The following is a 27,060-nucleotide window of genomic DNA, read 5'->3' as shown; positions in this document are numbered from 1 at the left end:
TGGAGATATATTACACCTGAACATTACAAACGTTGTATTTAACTTTATTCTTTTATTGTTTAATCTTCTATAATGACAAGCTTTAATCCCCTAAGTGTTAGGGTGACAGACATATATACATATATATATATATATATACAGTACAGGCCAAAAGTTTGGACACACCTTCTCATTCAAAGCATTTTCTTTATTTTCATGACTATTTACATTGTAGATTCTCACTGAAGGCATCGAAACTATGAATGAACACATGTGGAGTTATGTACTTAACAAAAAAAGGTGAAATAACTGAAAACATGTTTTATATTCTAGTTTCTTCAAAATAGCCACCCTTTGCTCTGATTACTGCTTTGCACACTCTTGGCATTCTCTCCATGAGCTTCAAGAGGTAGTCACCTGAAATGGTTTCCACTTCACAGGTGTGCCTTATCAGGGTTAATTAGTGGAATTTCTTGCTTTATCAATGGGGTTGGGACCATCAGTTGTGTTGTGCAGAAGTCAGGTTAATACACAGCCGACAGCCCTATTGGACAACTGTTAAAATTCATATTATGGCAAGAACCAATCAGCTAACTAAAGAAAAGTGAGTGGCCATCATTACTTTAAGAAATGAAGGTCAGTCAGTCCGGAAAATTGCAAAAACTTTAAATGTGTCCCCAAGTGGAGTCGCAAAAACCATCAAGCGCTACAACGAAACTGGCACACATGAGGACCGACCCAGGAAAGGAAGACCAAGAGTCACCTCTGCTTCTGAGGATAAGTTCATCCGAGTCACCAGCCTCAGAAATCACAAGTTAACAGCAGCTCAGATCAGAGACCAGATGAATGCCGCACAGAGTTCTAGCAGCAGACCCATCTCTAGAACAACTGTTAAGAGGAGACTGTGCGAGTCAGGCCTTCATGGTCAAATAGCTGCTAGGAAACCACTGCTAAGGAGAGGCAACAAGCAGAAGAGATTTGTTTGGGCCAAGAAACACAAGGAATGGACATTAGACCAGTGGAAATCTGTGCTTTGGTCTGATGAGTCCAAATTTGAGATCTTTGGTTCCAACCGCCGTGTCTTTGTGAGACGCAGAAAAGGTGAACGGATGGATTCCACATGCCTGGTTCCCACTGTGAAGCATGGAGGAGGAGGTGTGATGGTGTGGGGGTGTTTTGCTGGTGACACTGTTGGGGATTTATTCAAAATTGAAGGCACACTGAACCAGCATGGCTACCACAGCATCCTGCAGCGACATGCCATCCCATCCGGTTTGCGTTTAGTTGGACCATCATTTATTTTTCAACAGGACAATGACCCCAAACACACCTCCAGGCTGTGTAAGGGCTATTTGACCAAGAAGGAGAGTGATGGAGTGCTGCGGCAGATGACCTGGCCTCCACAGTCACCGGACCTGAACCCAATGGAGATGGTTTGGGGTGAGCTGGACCGCAGAGTGAAGGCAAAGGGGCCAACAAGTGCTAAACACCTCTGGGAACTCCTTCAAGACTGTTGGAAAACCATTTCAGGTGACTACCTCTTGAAGCTCATGGAGAGAATGCCAAGAGTGTGCAAAGCAGTAATCAGAGCAAAGGGTGGCTATTTTGAAGAAACTAGAATATAAAACATGTTTTCAGTTATTTCACCTTTTTTTGTTAAGTACATAACTCCACATGTGTTCATTCATAGTTTTGATGCCTTCAGTGAGAATCTACAATGTAAATATGTCATGAAAATAAAGAAAACGCATTGAATGAGAAGGTGTGTCCAAACTTTTGGCCTGTACTGTATATATATGTATACATCACAGGAGTGACTCAAAGGGACTTGACCAAATTTTGCAGTTAACAAATCTGCTCACTCACTACATTTTACCTGCTTCAAACCCCCCTTTTTTTTTCAAAATCTCCGTCTGCAATTTCTCTTTTAAATTCTCTGTAATTTTTTATTATTGCTTTTATAATCTTTTATTGATAATCAATTTATTAACTTTCTAAAATATATTTATAGACTCCTTTACTCTACTGAACTTCTTGGCATATTTATTTATCCTTACTTAATACTCATCTACTTATATGTGTATATATGTTACAGTATGTAAAACTTGCAAATTTTTAAATTTAATTTTAGTATTTGTATTTTTGTATAGCCTATTTATAGTGTATTATTGTTTATTCTTTGTGTTGTATATTCAGTAGATATTCTTTATCCTTAGAGAATATGCTAAGGTTTATTTTTTCATTTATATAGGTTATTTTCTCTATTTGTTTAATATGTGCATACTCTGTCTATCTATCTATCTATCTATCTAATTCATATTTATCTACATCAGAAGGGAAGTTATTATTTAATTTAATTTAATTTAATTTAATTTAGTTTAATTTAATTTAATTTAATTTAATTTAAAAGTGGTTCTTCTTCTGTCTCGTGTTTTCACTGAGACTCTTGGTATGAGAGTGAAACAGCGCCCCTCTGGACTCTAACGGCTCTGTACAGGCCAGACTCGGTACTGCAGCTCCAGTGTAGACCGGAGGAAGGCGCGCACAGGTGGAGGTGATTAAACTCTGATCGTCACGGATCGATCGGTTTGATCCGGTGATGGTGACGTCAGTTTGGAGCTGTTACCGGTCAGGACTCGGTGAGGTCGGTGTCTCTGTGGAGTCACACAGAAGTTAGTGTCGAAAAGTTCATTATACGAAGTGAAACAGTGGGAACAGTTAGCTTCAGTCAAACAAGAAGTTAGCCCGTTTTTCTAAGTGGCGGGAAACGCGTTCCGTCAGTAAACAAACAAAATGGCGTCACAACAACAAAAGAGGTCAGGAGGAGGCTCACCTCCAGGAAGGAGAGAAGGGACCAGAGGAGTGCAGGTAAGGTGAGTCAGACACACCTGTCTCCCTGTCTCTCTGTCTGTCTGTCCCTCACTTTGGTCCAGACTGTCTCATCTCATCACCTGTTGGATGGACAGTGATAGATGTGGTTCATCGATGCTCTGACTTGTTACCTGTCTCCATCTCCAGGGGCCTGTATCACGAAGCGAGATCAACCTATCCTGGGTTGACTAACCCTAACAATGGCAATCAGGATAATCGGTATCACGACGCTGGATATCAACTCGGTATCTCAACCCAGGGTTGCTTTATCAAGAGCCGTGAACGCGCACGCAGCGGACCAATCACAATCATGAGAGAAGCGCAGCGTCACTGAGCGTCACTGAGCGTCCTCACAGAGCGCCGTATGTGAGGGGAAAAAGTATTTCTCATGTGAGGATCAGAGATTAATTCTACTAAAATATGAGGAGGAGAAAAGCAACATTAGAGAAAAGGCCAACACCGTGGCAGCTGCAGGAGGAGGAAACATGCGTGGCAACGCATAACGGGATGAATAATGTTTAGTTTTAGTTTAGATTAGTTTATTTGCACATAATGTTAAAAACAGACAGTATAACATTTACAAGATTAAAAAAAGAAAAGTGCCGGAGAGGTTAGAAGCCACTAAAAGCTTATCAAAGAAATTCCCCTGTCAAAACATCAATGAAATCACATCATAGAGAAGAAAAGAAACAGGTGAGGAAAGAAGAAATAGAGGAGGAGAGAGGGAAAAATCAAGACAACACAAGGCAGCAAATAAAATGATGTGTAGGTTAAATGACTCATCACTGGTTCAAGTAGCTACAGTACCTGTACCTGTACATCTGACACTGATCACACCCTTGAATCCCATGAAATCAATGCTGCGCAGATGAATTGCGTGTATTACAATTATCGTCTAACATCATTGCGTCTGATAAACTGGTCTTCTTTGTCATAACGTTATATATGCTACAATAAAGCTTAAAGCTGACGCCACAGTTAAATCATATCAACACCAAACTGATAGTCTGAATAAAATCATCCTGATATTGAGCTGTGTTAGAAATTAACAGCTGTGCAGAAATATACCTAGTGTCCCTCTTTAAGAAACAAAAGGAAAATCCTCAAACACCATGAAGTGTAGACATGATAGGCTACTTTCCACATTTCCAGCAGCAAAGCTGTCAGTTAGGCCCATTATCTTTAACAGGGATCATTTCCTCCAACAAAACAAAATGTTGGCACTAATTAATGGTGCTATTAAGTGTCCGCTAATGATCAGTTTCTTTCTTATGAAGGGCTGGGATGAAAGTTCCACTTCTTTCCACTCCTTTTTGAACAATCTTTTCATTGTCTGTTGTTGTTGCTTTCTTTTCTTTTTAATGTTCAAAATAAACTTTCAAATCAAAATCAATCAAATGAATTAAACTTCCCGTCATGACTGGGCTGCATTTCTGTCAGCCATCAACAGCTGATTGGCCAGTGGGTGGTGCGTTTTATAGGATCAGATTCAACCCTGAACTTACCCTGCTCCGGAGCAGGATAGCCGTTCAGAGTAAGTTACCATGGTGATCTACCCCGATAAGAACTGAACCGGCTTCGTGAGACCGAAAACCCAGGGTTAACCCTGAAGTTACCTCGCTAAGACATTAATCCTGCTTCGTGATACAGGCCCCAGGTGTTCCCATCAACATGTTGATGTGTCCAATACTTTAGTTAGTGACCAAACACCTGCACAGGTAAATAGCTAACAGAGACAGAACTCATGTCTCTGACACACAGCACAGGCAGGATTAAAAAAAAACAATTAACGTCTGGAGACCGATGAGACCTTCACCTGCTCAAGGTCACATGATCAATCCTCCACCCACTCACTGAAGGTCTCAGGGGAACACTAATAATTATTTTATTTCCTCTGGTTTCTTGTTTAACTCTGTTTAATGCTCGACCACTGTCAGCGCTCAGCTTTTTCATTTGACCCTTTTACCACAGCACGGCTCAGAGCTCTAAACTGAATCTGAGAAAGCAGCTGGTCCAGATAACCTAACCCTGACCTACAGCTGATCCACCGTGTCATATGGGTAATCTGACTTTATCCATATGTAAAATCTCCAGGTGAGGAAAGCAGCCTTTGTTGTTCCACTCAGAGAGGAGGTGATGCAGTTTGTCTATAACAGCTACAGAGCTACTGGAGTGACAGACAGACAGACAGACAGGTATGAGACAGACAGACAGACAGGTTTGAGACAGACAGACAGCTGTTGATGGAGCTCAGGACCACCAACATGGCTGCCACCACCTCTATAAGTGGGCGGAGCCGGCTGGTCCGGGGTCAGCGGCGGTCGATATTCAATCTCTTCAGTGAGCCGGAAACAATGAGACAACACAGAGACAGAGACCTGTTCATCTGGAAGACAATCAGAGAGCCACAGGAGGGGACAGACACTGACACAGAGACAGAGACAGTGAGACAGACACTGAGACAGTCAGATAAAATCACAAAACAGTTTTCAAAACATAATTAATAAACGCAATCATTAAAGTCGTTTATCAGTTAAAATCAAACTGAAAATATCAACTGAAGAAAACCTGATGTTTTAATCTGAAGCTGAAACAGTGGCGTCAGGACCCGACGTGTCCTCAGTTTGTCTGTTTGTAGTGAACCCGGCTACACATGTCCGTCCACAGGTGAATTTCATTACCCTTCAGTTTACTGCTCTGCACACAGTACAGGTCGGCCTGTGGCCGTGCTGCCTGCTCTCTCCGGTTTTACACCAGGCTCGGCTCCTTTCAAAGACTCCTTGCGAAGCACTCCTCCGGGGTTTTTTTCGGACCTAATTCAGGGTATCCGCGGGGTTGTAAAAGGTATTAAAAGGTAGTAAATGAAATTTACCAAAATTAAGGCCATTAAAAAGTATTAAAAGGTAATAAATGTCATCTGAGGTGGTATTAAATTTTCAAACCACGATCCAACTATGAGTTTTTTTCCATTTGTGTTAAGTGCAGGCTAAAAATCCTAAAAATCCTGTGATTTTATTTATTATATAAATTATATGTGCGAGTAGGACCTGAGTGATATCAAGGATGTGATGTCAGTCAGTGTCAGGAAAAAAACCCCCAAAACAAACAATTCGCGCCTCAGTCAGTCTACAGTATGCTCCGTTGCAGATTGCTGCCAAAACAGTCATCATGGGGAAATGTAAGTTTTCGGACCTCTGGTTAGGGGACGCGAAATTCAAAGACTGGCTCAGGCCAGTAGTTGGTAACAGCCAAGAGGCTTATTGCCATGTCTGTAAAAAGACAATAAATATCACCTGGTTGGGGGTGAATGCTGTCAGGTCCCACATGGAGTCCAGTGGCCACCAATCAAGAATGCACTGACGTAGTGAGCAACTGCCAATTTCCATGTTTTGCACTAGCGCGACGGCTACATCACCGCAAACCTCCACCGCTCCCCTGCAAGCCACTGCAAGCGGTAGCACCGTGAGTAGACCTACGACGACAGACGTAACTCTATGCCCCACTTCAACATTGCGAGCTGAGGTGCTGTGGTGCCTGGGAACAGCAACGAAACACCACTCATATGGCTCCAATGAGGGGATAGGAGAGCTCTTCAGGAACATGTTTACAGATTCAGAGATAGCAAAAAACTTTGCGTGTGGCAAAGACAAGACGAGCTGTTGTAGCACATCAAAGTAAGTATATTTTCTAATAATTATTAATTATGCTGTTGAGCGCGTGTGCCATATTTATCCCCGTATTGATTAAAACCAGACGCGGCCCGTCACACGGGCACTGAAGCCCAGACTTGACGGGCCCGATGTAATTCTCGGTTCGGACCGAGCCCATACAGATCCATCACATCTGGGAGCTCAGAAGAACAGACAAGCAGCCCACTCGAGCAGAAAGACAGTAAAGGGACTGTGTGTGTGTGTGTGTGTGTGTGTGTGTGTGAGTGAGAGAGACAGAGAGAGAGAGAACCAACAGTAAAGCCCCTCACCCCCATTCATTCAAAGGAAATTTATTAGTTGTTGGTTTAAGCATTGATGAGGTAATCGCTGTTAGTATGTTATTTTCTTTTCAGTGATGTTCCTCGTTACATGTTTATTGCTGTATTTATGAAAAAACATCAACCAATATTGCATATACATCCATAATTCTTATAATGGCTAATTAAAGAATACTTATTTTTACACTGACATATTCTTAATTAGAAGTGTTACTCAAAAAACCTGCATTTGTAGACCTAATTTGAATTTTATTCGAATACAAATAGAAATACTTTTATTTATTTTTATTGGACTCAGTGAGACCTCTGTGGTTTTTTTCTGTTAGAAAATTGTGTTACTCTGTTAATATTTTTGGTGTTTGATTGCAGTTGTTGTACAATTTTATCAAATTGATGGTTAGTTATTGTGTTGCTTGGCAACAGTTACGGATTCCACATTATGCAGAGGTTATGACCTATATGTCAGTTGAGATTAATAGCATGTTTGTCACAGCAGTGTGAATGGTTCGTCCTATGAGAAAGGTTCAGACATCCTGGAGACACTGTCAGGTTTAAATCAAAGGCTACAGATTTTAGCTTTACATCCAATAAGGGATGATTATTTTCTCAAAGGTCATGTTTCCTCATCAGTGTCAGATATTCGAAGTGTTAAGCTGGCAGCTAAGGAAGCTCTTCATAACCCTCTAGTTTCTCCTTTCCTCGTCTCCTCATCCAGGCTGAGATTCTCAGTGTCCTGAGTCACAAGAACATCATTCAGTTTTATGGAGCTGTGCAGGAATCTCCCAACTACCCCCCCTTTTAATTCATCTCTGATTTTATCTCAGTGTTGGACAGTTTTTCTCTCTCTGTTTGAACTGTGCACGTGTTAAATGTTGAATTCATTTAATTAGACATTTCTGTTTTTAACTTTTTAAACCTTTTCTGATTTTCATTTGTCATTCTGTCTTCATTGAGGTAGAATGATGGTGAAAGAAAGAGTGTAGCACTGGAGAAGTGGTGTGTGCTCTTCCTACACATAACAATGAAATAACTTTTTGTCTTGGGTTAAAGTAAAATAACAAATAATTGTGTATAGGTCAGTGTTTTTATTAAGGCAAAAAAGTAACAAAGTATCTAGTAACTGTAATAATAGGTACTTGATTTGAATTGTAAGCATTGCACTTACTCACTCAGAAAGTTAAGTAAGAAAATGACAGTAATCCGTCACTTTATAATTAGTTACCCCCAACACTGAAGTTCGAAAGGTTGCCACTACAGTTGCACCTTGAAGTCGTGTTGGTATTAAAAAATATTGTGACGGTATTAAAAAAGGTATTAAAAAGTATTAAATTCAACTTAATAATTTCTGTATAAACCCTGTAATTGTATTGCGGAGTTTTGCACAGCAGCGACCAGATCTTTGCTCTCAAACCACAAATAAATGTAATGGCACAACAGTCTCCTTCAGTACATTATTCTATGCTTTCTTTTGATTTTCACATTGGCTAGTCATCCTGTTTAATTTGTCTTCTGATTAAATCGGAACCGTTGAAACAAGTTGTAGGAAGCCTCTGCAAGTAACTGGTTGCTGGCAGACACTCTGTGCTGCAATAAAATGGTTAATCAGCAGTGCCGTGCACTGTAGAGCCGATGTGCTGCTGGTTCTGCCGGCCTGAATAGAATATAATGTCTATAGCCTTACTGTTGTGTACAGCCTTATAGGCTGAGCTGAGTAGTGATGCGCGGGTCGACCCGTAACCCACGGGACCCGCAAATGGACCTGCGGGTCGGGCAGCAGTGATCGTCTGTTAAATCGGTCTGTAAATGATATTTTGACATTATTGGCTATTACTGTCATGGCATCCGAAGGTACTGATGCGTTGAGCAGGTGACAGTCCGCGGCCATTTTCAAAACACCACAATATCGAATACCACATTTTCATAACAAATACCTACCCATAGAAACGAATATTCGAATATCCGAATATTTGGGTTCAGCCCTAGTAGTTAGCATGTTGTAGCACGGTGGTTAGCATGTTTTCACATAGTGGTTAGCATGTTGTAGCATGGCGGTTAGTGTGGTGAACTCAGATCCTGATTTGTCTCATTATCAGTTTGGTTCGTAGGCGAAGGTCTAAAAACTCTTTAAAAATCTGGTGTTTTATTTATTAAAATGTTATTTTGTCGTTGTCCAATGAAAAACACGTATCTCCACTTTTGATGATTTTGAATTTTTACGCGCTTTGATGGACACTTCTGACACCCAATGGAGATACGTGTTGAATAGATGATGCAATAAAACGTCTTTCCATTGGTCATTTGGATACCCAATGCTAACAGTTGCTAGGGAATATTATGGACACTCCATGCACTGTAGAAAGTCAAAATTGTCAAAAGTGGAGATACGTGTTTTTCATCTGACAGCGATGTAATGTTAAATGAACATTAATAACATGTTAATCTGACAGCACAGTGTATTTTGAGTAGGCAGATACTTACATTTTTTGTCTGTTTCTACAGTTCTGTGAATTTCTGAAAAAGGGTATTTGTCTTTGTGTTTGCACCTGTCATTTACACGTAACCTGTGTTTTTCTCGGCGAAAACGAAGATTTTCAAAAACGGCTTCCAAAGTGAAAGTTTTTAAAAAATATCCGTTTCTATGGAGACGTGTAAACAGGATGGACGAAGATTTTGGAAAACGATGACGTTGCAACCCAGTTCACACATGCCCATTAGGCTCCTGGGAACTACGACAACAATGGCTGATATATGCCGGGTTGTTTATGTTTTGTTAGCACTTTTGGGACTACTTACGAGCTTACAAATGAACTTAGCACTGCTGCATCAACATCACCGCTACATCGGCGCACAAAGACGTCTGCTGTGCCCAATATTAGTCAGTGCATAGCAGCTAACTATGCTACATAAGGTTAAAATGTAGTTTATCATTGTTTTTATCACTAGCGCCAAGAGGAAAACAAATCACTGTGCATGTGCAGAACGTTCTTCTGTGGTGTTTGACATATGGCGAATTGCCACCTGCTGGCCTGGCGTGCTAACTGCAGCAAAAAGCTGCTGTTGTTGCGTTTTCGTGTAAACAGAGATATTGTTTTCAGAACTGATCGAGTAAACCCGGATCTGTTTTTATTTGTATCGGTATCTGTAAACAAGGCCTAAATTGTGCTTATTGTTGAGCTGTTAGTTCCAGCGGTTGCTAACAGCTAACAGCTAATGGCTAACGATAACTAGCTCTCCTGCTGCTGATGTCAACAGAGGGCGTGAGCTGTAACACAACAGCGTTGGCCTGTGACATATAACATATGTGCCAGCAGCTTTTTATAAACGATAGCAAAGACATAACCAACCCGGTCTCATTCAGAAGTCTTTGAACACTGGTGCTCGGGCAGAGACTTCTGTGTCAGACACCGACAGAAAAAGCCATCCTTTCACGTCGGCATGATACGCGGCCGATCACTGTCAGTTTGAATCCTTCACACTGTAAATACAGGACACTGTTTAAAATCCATGTCAATCCATTGACTGTTTACGACTGTGCCTGTGTGTATAGTTCACTGACTGAACTCCTGACTGGAGCTACAGGTTTATTTTTGTAGAGGGTCACTGGTGCTTCTTTAAGTCAGCCCTCTGTGTGAGTGTGTGTGTTAAACCAGAGCATGTTTGTGTTATTGTGTGGTTTGGGTGAAGCGGCAGCCTGAAGGAGTCAGTCTGTGTTATTATCTTCAGTAAATCTTCATTAAAGCGTTTCCTCCTGCTGCGAGCGTCTCCTCTCGTCTCCTGCCGCTCGGCGCTGCGATGAAGATAAAAGCATTTATCCACCTGCTGCTGAGGCTCCGACACAAGGCCAGCGAGAGCCGAGAGCTCTCAATGATGCTTTTAATTCTCTTTATCTGCATCTGAATGTATCCGTCAGGTACAGAACACACTCCATCTGTGTGTGTGTGTTTGTTTGTTTCTAAATGAAGAGCTCAATCAGGGAAAGTCATTATTAGTGACGAACAATTATGTACAAGGCCGCAGGAGTTGGCCTTGTGATGCACACTGGTCCTTTTAGTTCACACACACACACACACACACACACACACACACACACACACATTCAGTTGGTCCCGTCCTTCAGAGTCACTTTGCTTCATAATGGAGAGCAACCTGTCAGCAGCTCCTAATGCTAATAGCAGAGCTCTGTACGTCTGCACCGCTCTGTCTCTTTAATGGCGGTTGTTGAACTTCTCTCGTCTCGTCTTTGTTTCTATAAAACGGCGTCGGAGCTTTTAGGCCTTCATCAGAGTCTGAGCGGTGAATATTCCTTCAGAGCTGCTCAGGATCAGTTTATTGTGCCAACAGAGGAGGAGAAGAAGAAACACAACTTCTCTGTTACTGTCCCAGTAATGTCTCCTGCAGCTCTGGTCAGTCTAAGTTTAGAGCAGCGACTCTGACACGTGGATCTGATAAACTATGACCTCATGTGTGATGTCACAGGCTACGACATAACAGCTTCACGTACTGAGTGATGCTGCACGGTTATTACTGCTCCAACTGTGGAGCTCAGCATAGAGGGGCACGTTATTAATTATTAATTATTATTATCATTAATAAAATGTCTGAAAATAACCTGAAGTGTCTCTTCCTTTATTTTCACTTCCTCCCAACTTTTGCTCCATCCTTTCTTCCCTTTCCTCAGTTTCCTTCTTTCCTTCCTTTCCTCCATCTTTCTCTTCTCCTTTACTTCCTTCCTGCTCCCTCCATCTCTCCCTCCTCCTGTTCCTGTCCTCTCTTTAAATACCTCTCTGTCTGATCTCTGTGTTTTATTCTGGGTTGAAGCTTTTATTCTGATACCTGTCTGCTGATAGGTGTGTGTGTGTGTGTGTGTGTGTGTGTGTGTGTGTGTGTGTAATTGGTCTGTAGTTTCTACCCACTGAGAGTCTAACAGCTTTATAATGTCAGTCTGTCAGTCAGAGAGTCAGTGAGGAGGAGAGGAGAGGAGGAAACAGGAGGAGAGGAGGGGAGGAAACAGGAGGAGAGGAGGGGAGAGGAGGGCAGGAAACAGGAGGAGAGGAGGGGAGGAAACAGGAGGAGAGGTGAAGAGAGGAGAGGAGGAAACAGGAGGAGAGGAGGGGAGGAAACAGGAGGAGAGGTGAAGAGAGGAGAGGAGGAAACAGGAGGAGAGGAGGGGAGGAAACGAGGAGAGGAAGGGAGAGGAGAGGAGGGCAGAAAACAGGAGGAGAGGAGGGGAGAGGAGAGGAGGGCAGGAAACAGGAGGAGAGGAGGGGAGAGGAGGAAACAGGAGGAGAGGAGGGGAGAGGAGGAAACAGGAGGAGAGGAGGGGAGGAAACAGGAGGAGAGGAGGGGAGAGGAGGGAACAGGAGGAGAGGAGGGGAGAGGAGGGAACAGGAGGAGAGGAGAGGAGAGGAGGAAACAGGAGGAGAGGAGAGGAGAGGAGAGGAGGAAACAGGAGGAGAGGAGAGGAGAGGAGGAAACAGGAGGAGAGGAGGGGAGGAAACAGGAGGAGAGGAGGGGAGAGGAGAGGAGGGGAGAGGTGAGGGGAGGAAACAGGAGGAGAGGAGGGGAGAGGAGAGGAGGAAACAGGAGGAGAGGAGGAAACAGGAGGAGAGGAGAGGAGGTTTCAGCAGCAGCAGTTGTTAATTTATTTCCCAGGATTCCTTTCAGGTCATCATCATGTTTTCTGTCACTGTAACACACAGAGATGACACGTTTCATCTCTTCATCTTCAAACACGACATCACGTCCTGTGTGACTGTCATGACATCACATCCTGTGTGACTGTCATGACATCACATCCTGTGTGACTGTCATGACATCACGTCCTGTGTGACTGTCATGACATCACGTCCTGTGTGACTGTCATGACATCACGTCCTGTGTGACTGTCATGTAGAGCTGCCACTAACAGTTATTTTCATTGTCGACTAATCTGTCAATTATTTCTTCGATTAGTCGACTAATCATTTAATCAAAAAATGTGTTAAAATGTTGAAAAATGTCGGTCTGTCTCTCCCAAAACCCAAAATTACGTCATCTAATGTCTTGTTTCATGCTCACGCCAAAGGGTTTTAGTTCACTGTCATGGGAGAGTGTGTAAAGCTGCCAATATCAGCCCACCTGACTGCAGCCCACCTGACTGCAGCCCACCTGACTGCAGCTCACCTGACTGCAGCCCACCTGTCTGCAGCTCACCTGACTGCAGCCCACCTGTCTGCAGCTCACCTGACTGCAGCCCACCTGTCTGCAGCTCACCTGACTGCAGCCCACCTGTCTGCAGCCCACCTGACTGCAGCTCACCTGACTGCAGCCCACCTGACTGCAGCCCACCTGACTGCAGCCCACCTGATTGCAGCCCTCCTGACTGCAGCTCACCTGACTGCAGCTCACCTGACTGCAGCCCACCTGTCTGCAGCCCACCTGACTGCAGCCCTCCTGACTGCAGCCCTCCTGACTGCAGCTCACCTGACTGCAGCCCACCTGTCTGCAGCCCACCTGACTGCAGCTCACCTGACTGCAGCTCACCTGATTGCAGCCCACCTGACTGCAGCCCACCTGACTGCAGCCCACCTGTCTGCAGCTCACCTGACTGCAGCCCACCTGTCTGCAGCCCACCTGACTGCAGCTCACCTGACTGCAGCCCACCTGTCTGCAGCTCACCTGACTGCAGCCCACCTGTCTGCAGCTCACCTGACTGCAGCCCACCTGTCTGCAGCTCACCTGACTGCAGCCCACCTGTCTGCAGCCCACCTGACTGCAGCTCACCTGACTGCAGCCCACCTGACTGCAGCCCACCTGACTGCAGCCCACCTGATTGCAGCCCTCCTGACTGCAGCTCACCTGACTGCAGCTCACCTGACTGCAGCCCACCTGTCTGCAGCCCACCTGACTGCAGCCCTCCTGACTGCAGCCCTCCTGACTGCAGCTCACCTGACTGCAGCCCACCTGTCTGCAGCCCACCTGACTGCAGCTCACCTGACTGCAGCTCACCTGATTGCAGCCCACCTGACTGCAGCCCACCTGACTGCAGCCCACCTGACTGCAGCCCACCTGTCTGCAGCTCACCTGACTGCAGCCCACCTGTCTGCAGCCCACCTGACTGCAGCCCACCTGACTGCAGCTCACCTGACTGCAGCCCACCTGACTGCAGCCCACCTGATTGCAGCCCTCCTGACTGCAGCTCACCTGACTGCAGCCCACCTGTCTGCAGCCCACCTGACTGCAGCCCACCTGACTGCAGCCCACCTGATTGCAGCCCACCTGACTGCAGCCCACCTGACTGCAGCCCACCTGACTGCAGCTCACCTGACTGCAGCTCACCTGACTGCAGCCCACCTGACTGCAGCTCACCTGACTGCAGCCCACCTGACTGCAGCTCACCTGACTGCAGCTCACCTGACTGCAGCTCACCTGACTGCAGCTCACCTGACTGCAGCTCACCTGACTGCAGCCCACCTGACTGCAGCTCACCTGACTGCAGCCCACCTGTCTGCAGCTCACCTGACTGCAGCCCACCTGTCTGCAGCTCACCTGACTGCAGCCCACCTGTCTGCAGCCCACCTGACTGCAGCTCACCTGACTGCAGCCCACCTGACTGCAGCCCTCCTGACTGCAGCCCTCCTGACTGCAGCTCACCTGACTGCAGCTCACCTGACTGCAGCTCACCTGACTGCAGCCCACCTGTCTGCAGCTCACCTGACTGCAGCCCACCTGTCTGCAGCTCACCTGACTGCAGCCCACCTGTCTGCAGCCCACCTGACTGCAGCTCACCTGTCTGCAGCCCACCTGTCTGCAGCCCACCTGACTGCAGCTCACCTGTCTGCAGCTCACCTGACTGCAGCTCACCTGACTGCAGCCCACCTGACTGCAGCCCACCTGACTGCAGCTCACCTGACTGCAGCCCACCTGACTGCAGCCCACCTGACTGCAGCTCACCTGACTGCAGCCCACCTGACTGCAGCTCACCTGACTGCAGCTCACCTGTCTGCAGCTCACCTGTCTGCTGTCATCTTTCTTCATGAAGTGAAAATATGTCGGCATCAGTGAGAAGAAGCGATAACCTAAAGGTGAACGATTCTGACGGAGCCGTTTGGAACCGCTTCATATTTCCTGTCACGTGTTTCCAGATCCTGTTTCTCTCTTTAAAGACGATGTCAGACCTCCTCAAGCAGGTGTCACAACTTTATTCATTTTTGTCGTAATGCTTCATGACAGTACGTTTATATAAAGAGGGGGCGGAGTCTGGATAGGATGTGTTCAGGATGTGATGCTGAGGATGTCACCAACCTGTCAGACATCATCGATGAGAACCATCGACGACCCTCTGGACAAATCACAGCTCTGCTTTGTGCTCTGATGCTGCTGATTGGCTAACGTTTTCCTCACCTCCACAGACTGTGGTCGCCGCTCTCTTCAGGTGTGCCTGCTCTCAGCGTTCACCCCGCGGTCATGTGACCACAGGTTCAACATCCACATTAAGAGACGTGAACCAGAGCACTTTATCACATGTCACTCTGTAATAAAGCTCCGCATCAGAGCGCCGCTGTGCAGATGTGTGAAGCGTGCTCAGCGCACCGTTAAGTGGCGGCAGCAGCAGGTTTGATCAAAAAGGTGTAATTCACTTGTTCTGAGTGTTTCCTGTAAAACGGAGCGCTGTCAGCCTCCAACCTGCTGCTCCAATGAAGCACAAAGAATTCATTCACATTCAGCCGCTAAATGATCCCCCTTCAGCCTGACAAGTACCCCTGCGGCTCACACACACACACACACACACACACACACACACACCGCACACACTCTTTATACACACTCACACACACATTATCTCACACACACATTATACACACTCACACACACACTGAGGTAACCTCCCTCTCAGTGCAGCATTAAAAGGCAGCTGTCATTAAGGCCCACTGTGGTGTGTAACTGTGTGTGTGTGTGTGTGTGTGTGTGTGTGCGCGCGCGCTGCCATTAGGCGCTCACCGTGGCGAGGCTCGGTCCACTCTGGCCCACGGCATGCTGGGAAAATCTTCAGCTTCCCTGCCGGTCTGAGCCCAGAGCCAGAGAGCTAAATGACAGGGTTGACTCCTCCTGGACGCCCCGCACCGCAAATCCAACGCTCCCTCCACCTCCACTGCTACCCTGCAATTAACACACTGCTGAGAAGAGGAGGAGAGGAGAGGAGAGGAGAGGAGAGGAGGAGGAGAGGAGAGGAGAGGAGAGGAGGAAACCCAGAGTGAACCTGCTCTCTACATAGTGCAGACCTTTTGTGTACCTGGTCTGAACTTGTTGTGTACTCAGTGTGTAGTTGGTGTGTACCTGTGTGGTACCTGGAGGGTCAGTGACTTCCTGTCAGCTCTAATTGGTGAATTATCCAATCAAACATGAGCGCTCGTCCACCAATTAGCTGCTAATTGACCTGAGAGCTGAAATACATCCACTACACCACTGTGTGTGTGTGTGTGTGTGTGTGTGTGTGTGTGTCTCAGTAGGGGTTTCTAATGGAGCAGGTAGCTGTGAATTCATTACTGTGTCATTTATAAAGAGGCCGTTTAAAATGACCGAACCCCACAGAGCCAAATTACTGCTGTCTGTCTGTCTGTCTGTCTGTTATATTTATATTCTGTGTGCAGACGGAGGTAAAGAAAATATCCAGTGAGTCTGATGAGCAGATTTATTTGTTCCTCAGCTTTTAATAACAGGTCAGAGTTTCACACAGAAAGGGTTAAAAAAAGAAACAAGATAATTTAAAGAGATTAGAATATAGAAATTTGAATTGCAGGATAAAAACAAACAGTATTTAATTATCACGTGACAAACACGAGAGCTGAGAGTCAGTCAGGTTACGTTCAGACTGCAGGCAGGTCAGATTTGTTTTCAGATCTGTGGTCGGAGCCACAAAACACCTTCAGTTAAGATTTACCTTTAAATCCAAGTTAAGGTTTCCAGACACACTGCACGGTGTCGGCGCGATTGTGAACAGCAACGAATATCGTATGTGATGATCCATGGTTTCATCTGGTGTAGTGTGTCATAGTAGACGACAACCGACGCCACGTCTGAGACACCCCATGACGTCCCGACAGGAAGTCTAGCATGTTTGATGTCCTTTTTGTCTTCCACGACTTCTCCCGTCACAGCCGTCACTTTGACCAATAGGAACACAGAGCGATCTGTTGCCATGGAAACTGTAGGACAACAACAGCCCAGCCTTTCAGATATTTCCTGTAGGGACGTTAGCACACAGAGTAAAGAGGAAACAGCAGAGGCACTTTATCAACCCGCTGAGTACTGCCATTAGCATCAAGCTAGCAAACAATGTTCTGTCTTCATAATGGAGGATATAAAGGAATCAAACTCACAGATAGTGTCTGGGCCTTTACTCAGCACAGCTGCAGAGGCTACCAGCTGCATCTCAAACACACCACATTTATTTATCACTACACCGTTCTCACACTCAGCACTTCCTGTTTCTGTTTCAAATTAAAAGCCCCTCATCGTTTCAGTATTTTCTAAAAAAAGGCTTTTATTGTGAAACATTTGCAGGAACTTCCTGTGGAGGATTCAGTGACTGTCATAGTTGTCACGTGGTACTTCAAATGTAGCTCCGCCCACTGGTGATTGGTCGTGGACCAGCATGTAGTGTGTCATGTCTGTCGGCCAGGTCACGGCACGTGTTCATGACTCTACCATCAGCTGATGTGACACACAGACTGTAGGAACAGACAGAGCTCTGCATTATTTGCAGGTGATCCATGTTCATTTATTCATGGCGGCCCACCATGATGTCAGCATCTGACACAGCATATTCATTTTTATTTCTGGAGCTGAGCCGTTCATCAGGAGCTCTGTTGGAGACTTTATAGGATCCAGTGATTCACTGCAGCAGCCAGCGCAGTGCAGAGCGACTCTGGGCACAGACGGAGCAGCAGAACATCAGCTCAGTGAAGCTGAACCATTTATTGCTTTTGTTCACTCACGTCTGCAGCAGCTGCTCCTCTCGTCCACCTGATCTGATCAGCTCTGATCAGCTCTGATCGGATCCAATCATCAGTTATTAACCCTGCGACTCAAACTACTCAAAGTTATAACTTGCTGTTGAGGACGGTTTCCTTGGTTACAGCCGTCAGCTCATTGGTCACATGATCGCAGCCTTTCAAAATACATGAGATGTGTATGAGTTTGGGTGCTTTGCTTTTTGTAGAGGAACATTTTACTGTTTCTTCTTCTGATTTCCTTTAAACCTGAATGTTCGACTGTGTGTGTGTGTGTGTGTGTGTGTGTGTGTGTCTGAGCTATAAATGATCCCGACCCTCCCTCTTCTCTCCACATCCTGCTCTGATTGACAGCTGACAGCTCTTCAACCAATCACAGCCCTCGCTGAGCTCGCTGTCAGAGCTAAACACTGAGGTCCAAAACACTACCTGTCACACCACAGACCTGTGTGTGTGCGTGTGTGTGTGTGTGTGTGTGTGTGTGTGTGTGTACGCGCGCTCACTGAGGTGATTTGAAGCTATAACACCTTCATCGTTAATGGCCCAAAGCTCTGTGTACGACTGACGGATAAAAACAGATCCATCTGAAATAAAACCCTCAAATCTGGTCTGTATAAAATCTGTTTGTATTTAAGTTTTCTCTGCAACATGTCAGATAGATGACACAATACCAGGCTAATTAAAATAATTTTAATTTATTTATTTATTTGGCAGATTTTCCACCAGACATTTTGTCCCCTGATATTTTCATCTGATGAACTATAAGGAGAAAGAATAAGAGCATGAAACGCGTGTGTGTAAATATAAGTAATAATATAAAACATAAATGAACACTGTGCCACATTTTGTAACACTAGTATTTAAGATACTGAGAATAAAATATATTCTGTCATTTAAAAAAAATACTGGACGTTTAAATGTATTGACAGCTGATCAGATCTCACACTAACTTTATTAATACAGCGCCTTTGAGTGCTTCACACGGCAACACACAGACACAGTTTAAAGGAGGACACAAACAACTGAACACAAAGACAGTTACAACAGTAAGACAAGAAAATATTAAAAACCAAACATCACAGAACAATCTAACAAAAAATCAGATCATTATAAATAGGGATAGGAATTGATAGGATTTTATTGATATCAATGCCATTATCGATTCTGCTTATCGATTCCTCCTGTGAATTTTAGACCTTACAAGTTTTTGGTGTCAACAACATAAATTTTATTGAGTTTCTATTTTAAACAAGAGATTAGTGCTAAGTAAGTAAACAAAATGAAATTGGTCCACTGCTATCATCTAAAATGGAGCAAATGAAAGAATATTTGTACAGCATTTGTTTCATCTACATCAAATAATGTTACAGAGTCTGTTAGTGTTGTCACGATACCACAGATAAATCACTTTTCTATAATACATCAATGATATTTCAATGGAATAAATTACTTACTGAGGTTTCTACCGTTTTTTCCCCGTTAAAGGGTTTTTTGGGGAGTTTTTCCTGATCCGCTGTGAGGGTCATAAGGACAGAGGGATGTCGTATGCTGTAAAGCCCTGTGAGGCAAATTGTGATTTGTGATATTGGGCTTTATAAATAAAATTGATTGATTGATAGACTTATTCATACTTCAAAACCAGCATCAATAAGTGATTAACATAGGGGGGATCAAAATAAAATAAATGAATGAAATAAAAATCAACCAGCCACCCTCCGTTGAATGTACTGCTGACTGACGAGCGTGACGTAAAGATTCGGCATAATGAAAAGAATCGATAAGGGAATCATCGAGTATAAAGGCTAATGACGTCGATGAACTGAACCAGTTCTTAACAGGGACCGGTTCTCGATTCCCATCCCTAATTATCAGTCTGGCCAAAAAGCATCTGGAAACACAGCGACGGCTCGGTGAAACACAAACAGCTCAGTTGTTGGCGTTGAACAGGTATGTCTGCACCATCACCTCCACCTCCTGACGACAAGGTCAGCTCAGATACTACGTCCCTTCAGAAACACTGATACATATGAAACATCCAATTATAACATGGCAGCAGCAGCAGTTTGCAGACACGTATGATGGCGACACTTCCTCTGGTGAGCGGTCTGTGAATATCTGGTGATGCGGGAGAATAAAAACCTTCATGATGTTAAACTGAACTGAAAACATGAGAGCTGAGAGTCAGACTGAGACACAACAGAAGAGACGCAGAAACATTCCCAGTAATTACTTTGCTCCTCTTCATCAGGATGAAGTCACAAAGAACGACGAAGACAAACAGTCATTATGTATGAAAAGAAGAATCAGAGGACGAGCGATAAACACACTCGTCATTAAGAGACACAAAACATGTTGATGACAGCACACACACACACACACACAAACACACGCACACACACACACACGCACACACGCAGCTGTGATTGTTTGATTCACAGAAGAAAAGAGGACAGATGTTTGTGCTGCTCAGGGTCTTTTCATCAACTGAATGCATCATCATCATCTTCATCATCAGACAAAGGACACAAAGAGCTCAGGTGTGTGTGTGTGTGTGCACTGATGAAAAAAGAAAAGACAAGACGAGGAGGAGGAGGAGGAGGAGAACACATTGAACTTCAGTCTGTAAATGAAGTTGTGTCTGCACCTGAACATCACCTGAACCCGTCTGTCACTTTAAAGGGTCATTTCACCCAAATTAAACATGCAGACTGTAAATGATTTCACAGTAAACTAACAGCACAGACGTCAGCAGTACGCCGTCATCTTACAGGATCTGTACTGTTTCACCTTTCACAGTTTATTACTGCAGACATTAAACGCAGCATATTTCTGTGATTATTTTAACTGACAGTAACATTGTGTTTAAGGCGTGTTTAGTTTACAGTGAAGAGGAGCAGCTGATGATATAATAACTTTCAGTTCAGTTCAATAACAGTCAGTTTAAAGATGATGTAAAATATAATATTTATATTGTAAAATATAAATATGCAGTTAACTTTATTATTCAGTGGGCTACAGACATCTGCTTAAGATATGCATTTATATGATTATTCCTAATAAATAATAAGAACTTAGAAAAGATCAACATAAGTACAGTGTCAACATGAATACTGCTGTTGTCCTGTTGGACGACCCGACAATTGACCTATGGCTAAGCCACGCCCCCTCCACTCACCTGGACAAACTATCAACATTCAGTGAGTGGCGCTATGGCAGGTGTCACAGTACACGGCATTTCACAGGAGGCAACTGATGATTTTTGGAGACATAACGATCAGATGTCATTGAGAAGTAACCAAAAGGGCCTAAACTACGCATTGGAGGGATATATTCATCATTTTATTGTTGAGAAGGTCGATGAAAAGCTTAAATTACAAGCCAACATTTACAGGTCACAGTGTATGCTTGTGAACCGCATCTGGTTGCCGTCACCATCAAAGACAACAAGTTAAAGGGGCAATAAGCAAAATTGTTTCACCGCTAGGTTCGTTGTTGTGCACTGCCTGCAGACCAAAACAAAGTGTGTCATGAGCCACACCTCCCTCTTACTCTGCTCTCCACCCCCCCACTCGCCATGTCTAAACTTAGTTTACATGAACGTACATGAACGCGCAGCCGGACCGGCTTGTAAACAATGGGCTGGAGATCAACACAGAGAGAGGGTGTGTGAGGTCATGCTATACTCCAGATGAAATTACACCTCTAGTTCTTCACATAGCAATTTTTTAATCCTTCAATCTGAGAAAAGGATAACGGCCTTTTTACCATCTTTACCAAGAGTGTCTCTGCGTTAGTTTGGTGCTACAGTATTTACACTGAATCATTCAGCATAACGTTTGCCAACCTTTGTTATCTCTGCCATTACAGATAAGTTAATGAAGCTAAGCTCCAGAAGTTAACGTTAGCTTAACTAGAGCCCTTTGGACAACAGCTAACAATGATGTACCATCACCAAAGTACAAAACTAGAACAAAATAGGCTAATGAACTCCCAGCAAACAAGGTGACATGATGAACAACGCAGCTAGGAGCTAACGTTAGGCTAACTTTAGCTAACGTTAGCTAGAGATGTTAAAGATAACTTTATATTTCTTTCCAGCAAAGTGACAATATGTTGCCTCAAACACAATGTTGACTTACCTTAGAACAGATGTAGACATCATTGTTAATCTTATTCACGTTGAGTTGATGTTGTGGTCTAACGTTACCACACAACTTTATCCAAAGGAGACACTTTTCTCGCTTGAGATGTGGTTTAAAGTGTAAAAATACACCTGGTCGCCCAGCCTCTCAGGATACCTTGTGTCAGAGTTGCATGTACCCCATGCACACCGTTTGACCATTTTTAAACTTCAAATCTCAGAAAAAGCTCATAAAACCCAACAAACTGACTTTCTGTAATGCATTTCAATGGACGTCCAGGCAGAGAATGTCCCAGTGTATGGGAATGGCTATACGCACTGTGATTGGCTCATCACGTTTGGGGGCGGGGCTTAGCCATAGGTCAATTGAGCCTGTGCGATTTTGGGAAGCAAAACAAAAGCACCTGCAGGTGTCGGCTGAGCTGTGGCAGTAAAGTAAACTTCATAAGTTCAGCTCTTCAGAGGCCCTCAGAGATCAGAGCCTCAGTGATACTTGATGTTTGGGCTGATGCCGATATCAGAATTAGAATCGGTTTTATTGCCAAGTAGGTTTTCACATACAAGGAATCTGGCTTGGTGTATTGGTGCATAACAAAGAATATATAAAGTATATAAAAAATATAGAGTAATTAGAAGCCTGCCAGCACACAGTTTCCTTTTGTAAATCTCAAATCAATTAGGAATTGTCCGCACATGGATCCGCCTCATGTCCTGCACTGTACACGCCCACATTTAACCATGACTGGTCATAAAACACCTGTTGAGCACTGATATGTTAGAAATGAGCTGAGCAGAGTTTAGACTGAGTCACACATCGGCAAAATGACGCTGGGATATTATTTGAAGATAAAGGTTGATCGTGAACACAGTTTGTTTATTTATTTATTTATCTATCTAAGTTTGTTATGGGGATCTCAGCCTGCATTATGATTTGGATTCAAAATGAGGACGTGGAGTTTGAGCTGTGAGAGAGACTTCACTCTTTCACCCAGAACACATGTGCTGCTGGTGCAGGTGGACGTTAGGTGACTGGAGAAGGAAACATGTGGCAGCACTGCGGTGTCTCCACTACGCTCTGTGCATCTGACAGCACAGTTGTGTTCACTGCAGTGATTTTACACAGAAACTATCTGAGAACTTAAATCATATTTGGAGATGTGTATTTACAGTGTTGGAAGATATTATCAAACTGTTGATGCTCAGTTTCCCGCTGACCACGAGTGTCAGCTGCTCTCTGAGCTCTGGGGCAACGTGATGGTGAAATAATGAGTTGGCTTTAATTTTTACAAGTGAAAGGTGTTTCTGTAAAAGTTGTGTCTCACGAGCACTGACCACACCTCTGGATCAAGTGTTTGTCTTGAACTGGATCTAATGTGAATGTGACGTGTGATGTGAGGTGAAATTAAAGGTGTGAGAGACACAACTATAAAGATAATGTCTCACATTTGGTTTCTACAGTTTGGCTTCAGCTTTGGTTGGGTTGCAGAAGATGACGGTGTGTGTGTGTGTGTGTGTGTGTGTGTGTGCGCGTGCTCTAGCTCAACGGGATTTATCATCTACAGCTATACACAGCTGTGTGTCTGTCATGTTTTAGCTGGTTGTCTTTTTTTAGCTGTTTTTAAAAGCACAAACGGAGCGACACCTGTAACCTCATTATATTTAATATATAATGACAGTACAGCTGTCTCCTACATGTTTGTACGCAGGGGTCAGTTTCTTCACAGCTGCACACATTCTCCTGTCAAGTTATTAATGAGACAACAGCTGATTTAAACCAGTAACAATGCTGGTGTTTCTCTGACACTGCTCTCTGTGGAGAGGACAGGTGACTGACCAGTCCCACTGTGTTCTTTAGTTCAGTCACTTTAATCACAAACTCAGGAGAAAGTAAAGTCTTGTGGAGAATGCGGGCATCGATCCCGCTACCTCTCACATGCTAAGCGAGCGCTCTACCATTTGAGCTAATTCCCCTGTGTATGATTGTGTGTTGCCATGGCGACAAAAATTGAGTTAACGATGCTCGACATGTTACCATGCTGCATGGTCATACATACTCTACATTCCACACATTTCCAGACTTTCCAGGCCTGGAAGGTGACCTGGATTGGAGTTTTACTGTGAACAACAGCAGCCAGCAGACGAGGTGGCCGAGTGGTTAAGGCGATGGACTGCTAATCCATTGTGCTCTGCACGCGTGGGTTCGAATCCCATCCTCGTCGCAGGTTCCTTTAGTCTGTCCTGAATGTGACATGTCAACAAGATAACATGCTCCATTATCAGTGAAACAATCAGCTCAGATCCTCCAGACCTCGTCCAAAGCAGCCATCTGATATCTAACATACAGTTTCCATGTGAAAACAACATGTGTCTGTGATGGCTGCATTAAAGAGCTCTGAACTACAGGAACACTGCTACATCTCAACTTCATCCTCTGTTAACATGCTACAAAACTAAACTGGGATCAGAAACCAACCAATCAGCTCCAGGCAGGTGTTGAGATATGGAGCCTTACTGGCAGATCCAGAGAGCCACAGTACAGCTTTGAAGAGAACCATGAACAGCTGATCAGCCGACTGACAAGACAGCTTTTACTGCAGCTGTGACATTCACTGGAACCACATCTGAGTCACTGAACGCACCACACACACACACACACACACACACACACACACACACACACACACACACACACACACACACACACACACACACACACACACACACACACACACAGAGGAGGTGGGCGGAGCTACATGAGACATTCATTCACAGGGGAATTAGCTCAAATGGTAGAGCGCTCGCTTAGCATGTGAGAGGTAGCGGGATCGATGCCCGCATTCTCCACAAGACTTTACTTTCTCCTGAGTTTGTGATTAAAGTGACTGAACTAAAGAACACAGTGGGACTCCTCAGGGTCGTCTCAGTCGGGTTGAACTCATCTCATCTTCTGTTACGGTGTGAAAACCTCCTCATCAGCTGAGGGACTTCACTGTTGTTGGATATAAAAGTGTCATCAGCATACAGGCTCATGTTAGACTGTATGGAGCTGCTCTGGAACCTGCTGATGTCAGAAGAAGAGGCTTTTAGCTGCAGGCTGTGGAAGAACATGAGAGACTGATGTAAAGCTGAACACAGCGTGATGCAGAGAGTGGTGACCCACAGGAACAAAGAGGTTTGAGATCATTTCTACTTGGAGGTCAGAGGCCGTGATAATTACAGCACACAGATGTCATGTTTGACAGTCTGGTTACTGTTGCCAGGCAGCCTGTTTTTCTGGTAACGTTCTCACAGTAACACTCGCTGACTTCTTCCTCATCCACAGAAGGTTTTGTTTGTAAGCAACCTGACATTCATAGCGTTCTGCAACGAGCAACACAATGAGCATAAACGCCTTTTGTCTTCTATGGAGGCCTGTGCTACGGCAGGAAAGTAAAGTTGATCTGCAAGGATGGGATTCGAACCCACGCGCAGAGCACAATGGATTAGCAGTCCATCGCCTTAACCACTCGGCCACCTCGTCTCTGCTGGGGTGTGTTCAAGGTGATGACTGAGCGTGATGTCATGAAAAGCAAACACTGTTGACTCTAACTGGACTTTTGTTGTCAGAGTATCGATGCCCATATTCTCCACCAGACTTTATTCTCAGTTGATAATGAGTGAAAGACAGAGAGACATCAGACAGACTGACATACAGGTGGTGTGAGCTGACCTCTGACCTCTGACCCTGATGATGAAACTAAACAGTGACATCAGCAGGTTCCAGAGCAGCTCCATACAGTCTAACATGAGCCTGTATGCTGATGACACTTTTATATCCAACAACAGTGAAGTCCCTCAGCTGATGAGGAGGTTTTCACACCGTAACAGAAGATGAGATGAGTTCAACCCGACTGAGACGACCCTGAGGAGTCCCACTGTGTTCTTTAGTTCAGTCACTTTAATCACAAACTCAGGAGAAAGTAAAGTCTTGTGGAGAATGCGGGCATCGATCCCGCTACCTCTCACATGCTAAGCAAGCGCTCTACCATTTGAGCTAATTCCCCTGTGAATGAAAGTCTCATGTAGCTCCGCCCACCTCCTGTGTGTGTGTGTGTGTGGTGCGTTCAGTGACTCAGATGTGGTTCCAGTGAATGTCACAGCTGCAGTAAAAGCTGTCTTGTCAGTCAGCTGTTCATGGTTCTCTTCTTGTTGACATGTCACATTCAGGACAGACTAAAGAACCTGCGACGAGGATGGGATTCGAACCCACGCGTGCAGAGCACAATGGATTAGCAGTCCATCGCCTTAACCACTCGGCCACCTCGTCTCTGCTGGGGTGTGTTCAAGGTGACGACTGAGGGTGAACCTTTAAACACAAGTCAGTGAACATTAACGTGCTCTCAGAGATACTGGGTTTACTGGGAGCACACGGATTACTGTTAATTTGTTATGCTGATCTGTTCTGTACGACATCTATTGCACGTCTGTCCGTCCTGGAAGAGGGATCCCTCCTCAGTTGCTCTTCCTGAGGTTTCTACCATTTTTTCCCCGTTAAAGGGTTTTTTGGGGAGTTTTTCCTGATCAGCTGTGAGGGTCATAAGGACAGAGGGATGTCGTATGCTGTAAAGCCCTGTGAGGCAAACTGTGATTTGTGATATTGGGCTTTATAAATAAAATTGATTGATTGATTGATTGATTAATACTGGGAACATACTGGGAGCACACTGGGAGCTGTGGAGCTGAAACCAGTGACATGTTATAACTGATCCATATGTGACTGTGGACATCAACACACTCCTCCCCTCTGAGGACTCAGCTGTAGACTGAGACTGCACACACACATTTTTACAGTGTGACCCTAAATGCATCTCTCTCTCACACACACACACACACACACACACACACACGGCTGCACGCACACACAGTCTGTATTATAGCAGCACAAAGAGCAGCTGGTGCTCAGTACCTGCAGTGATGTTAGACACCTCCTGACATAGAGGAGGAGGAGGAGGAGGAGAGAGGAGGAGGAGGTGACTGCAGGTCATTTATTTGTTGACTCAAACTTCTAACAAACATTTATCAAACACACTCAGAGGAGAGAAATCACTTTT

General features: G+C 44.6%; 3 non-coding genes across 3 annotated transcripts; 1 reads left to right on the top strand and 2 right to left on the bottom strand.

Annotated features, from left to right (window-relative positions):
* The first annotated feature begins 24,107 nt into the window (after window positions 1-24,107).
* On the top strand, window positions 24,108-24,189 carry trnas-gcu (transfer RNA serine (anticodon GCU)). Its single transcript has one exon. It is a non-coding gene; the product is annotated as a tRNA-Ser (tRNA).
* Window positions 24,190-25,406: 1,217 nt separating this feature from the next.
* On the bottom strand, window positions 25,407-25,490 carry trnas-gcu (transfer RNA serine (anticodon GCU)). The gene has a single exon. It is a non-coding gene; the product is annotated as a tRNA-Ser (tRNA).
* A 704-nt stretch (window positions 25,491-26,194) lies between these two features.
* On the bottom strand, window positions 26,195-26,276 carry trnas-gcu (transfer RNA serine (anticodon GCU)). The gene has a single exon. It is a non-coding gene; the product is annotated as a tRNA-Ser (tRNA).
* Window positions 26,277-27,060: the final 784 nt, after the last annotated feature.

This window comes from Epinephelus fuscoguttatus, linkage group LG6 (assembly GCF_011397635.1).
Source record: "Epinephelus fuscoguttatus linkage group LG6, E.fuscoguttatus.final_Chr_v1".
Taxonomy (NCBI): Eukaryota; Metazoa; Chordata; class Actinopteri; order Perciformes; family Serranidae; genus Epinephelus; species Epinephelus fuscoguttatus.
Note: the sequence above shows the minus strand (reverse complement) of the source record. Positions and strands in the feature narration are given on the sequence as shown.